The 2,548-nt window shown below is 41.1% G+C and overlaps 1 pseudogene; it reads right to left on the bottom strand.

Moving 5' to 3' along the window:
• Positions 1–1,550: 1,550 nt before the first annotated feature.
• On the bottom strand, positions 1,551–1,861 carry LOC125345792 (annotated as a pseudogene).
• Positions 1,862–2,548: the final 687 nt, after the last annotated feature.

Below are 2,548 nucleotides of genomic sequence, written 5' to 3'. Positions count from 1 at the left end.
TTGCTGTGGGCTTTTCAGGGATGGATGCCGTGGTGTGGCGATCGGTCGTTTGGTGGTGGCGGTCCCAGCACTCCCCGTCTGTGCCGCCCGGTTCCCGGCTGCTTGGTCCCCGCGCCGCTGCCTGGCCACTTGGTTCCGCACTGCCGTCTGTCTGTCTCAGTCGGTCTGCGCTCTGTCTGGGGTTTGTGGAACTCCTGGCGTGACTTTTTGGCTGTTGCTTCTCTGGTGGCTGAAGGTCTGTGTGGCCCCACTTGTCAGCACTGGGTCCCCTTTTCCAGCCTGGCCCTGTTTGGGCCAGGATCGGCAGGTGGGGGGAGGGAACCCCGGAGATTTTCCAGCTCTGTGTAGGTTATAGGCTCTTCTTTTTTTGTTTGTTTGTTTGTTTCCTGTGTTTCTCTGTTGCTTCTGGTTGTTGGGTTTGCTGGGTTCTTGATGGGGTGTTGGGTGCTGGAGTTCCCAGCTCGCTATTCAGTTGGAGCGAGTTGAGGTACCTCCTTACTGTGGCGGTGCCATCTTCCCTTGGGAGGAAAAGTCTTGAATGTAAGCCCAGCCTAAGGTATATATAGTGAGACCATACCTCAAAAAAAGTAAAAGAAACTAATTCAAAATAATTATTCCATCTATATTTTATGATATAAATACAAATAATGGGAGGGGGAGCTAGATGATTACATTTTTTAAAATTTTGGTTGTATAGGTACAATGAAAGTAATCTCTTGTCTACTAAAGTTATATAAAAATATTCCACTGATCCCATAAAGGATCTTCAAAGTTCTTTAAATGAATTCTGACTTACACTGTACAGAGAACATTAAATACATATAAAATAATTCTTTAAGGGTATAACATCCACAATATGCTTGTCTGTGATTCATTAACGAAGTCCGAATCATTGTATCAGTAATGAGTGGTTCATTCATACATACAGACAATTGATTATGTATCTCAAAACTCTGACACAAAAAAAGATAGAGATGCCCAATGTCAAATAATCATTTTAAACCTTCCTTTTCCTAAGTTATATATAAAGTTCATAATAGCTGTGATCCCAAGCTTCTGACTTCAAAGTTTACCTGTCTTTCTACAGAAGCCAATTACCTGCTTCACTTTTAATTTCACATATATTATATGTAGCCTTTTTTATGAGGCAACTGGACTCTCATATTGATCACAAAGATTCTAACTTAATTCTGATGACCTTAGGTCTACAGCAGCATAACTTTGGCAACTAAAACTATCATCTTCTAGATCTGAAAAAGTTACCACAAGGAAGCATTTTGCGAAGAGACATACTTCTGTTAAGGAAAATAATTACTTTCTGTATCAAAAAATAAAAGTCTCCATCTGAGGACTGATCTGAATATAATTTATAATCCAAGTCTTTCTTGTGGCAAACTGTAAGCTATTTTCTATATTAGTTTGAGGTGGCCTTTGCTTGATCTTGTATTTTCTTGGTTGACTGAAATAAAAATTCATTTTCTTGAAGTTTGAGAGGCTTCTCCTTATCATGTCTGAATATTCTGTTAAAGGATTCTGAGCAGTGAACAAGTTTAGCTGTAGTTAAGGAGTTCTATAATTAGTGAACATGTGTCACAAGAGATCAGGCTGACTTCTTCTGCTTCATCGTTGGAGATGGTATATTTTCCACCATACCGGCAATTCAGCCAAAAAGAACGATCATCTTCATTCCAAGACATTTCTTCAAGATACACTTGAGCATCTACTGGACCCATATTTCATAGCTCATAATCATTAATATGAGTTTTTGATGTTTTTGTTTTAGGTCAGCCACATTTGCATATGGGTCCGCACCCAAAATACTGTACCAATCCTTTTTGGGTGCCTGCTTAAATGCCATCATTCTTTGAACCTTTGGCCTTTCCAGATCAGCAAACTTCACATTGCCAGGGAGAAGGCCGGTGTCTGTCTGTGTTCTACCAGAACTTGGAACCAGATTCTGGACAAGATTTTAAAAGAAAAATGGAACAAAAGGGAATATTCAAGACTTGTGGGGGCAAGTACAAAGGAGCAGCACACATGGTGGAAATGTCAGAAATGAAAGGGAGAAAGATAGTTGAAGCAATAAAAAGCCTGAGACTTTCCTCAAACAAATGATAGACACCAAATTATACATCCAGGGTAGAGAACAGCACCATATGCCACCAAAAGAAAATCCTTACCCCTGGCCATATTCTATGCTATGCAAAGCACATGAAATCAAAGACAAAGATAATCTCTTGAAAGAAATCAGAGGGAAAATACCATAGGTACAGAAGAGCAAGTGCACTGGAGTTTGGCTATGGTGTGCATATTTGCACTAAGGGTTCACATGTCAGAAGTGAGCCCCCCTCCGGGTGGTAATGCTGGAAAGTGGAGGAACCTTTAAGAGGTGGAGCCTAAGGTAAGGAGACTGGATGGAGAACAGCACTGTACAAACTGAGGGGCGGTTTCAGGTGGTTAACATAGAACCTTGGTTATTCTCTCGAGAACAGGTTGTTTTAAAAGGGCAAGCCTGACTTCTTCCCACTTCCTGCCTTCTTGTCTTACT

This window comes from Perognathus longimembris, chromosome 2 (assembly GCF_023159225.1).
Source record: "Perognathus longimembris pacificus isolate PPM17 chromosome 2, ASM2315922v1, whole genome shotgun sequence".
Lineage (NCBI taxonomy): Eukaryota > Metazoa > Chordata > Mammalia > Rodentia > Heteromyidae > Perognathus > Perognathus longimembris.
This window is presented reverse-complemented; position numbering and strand designations above follow the sequence as displayed.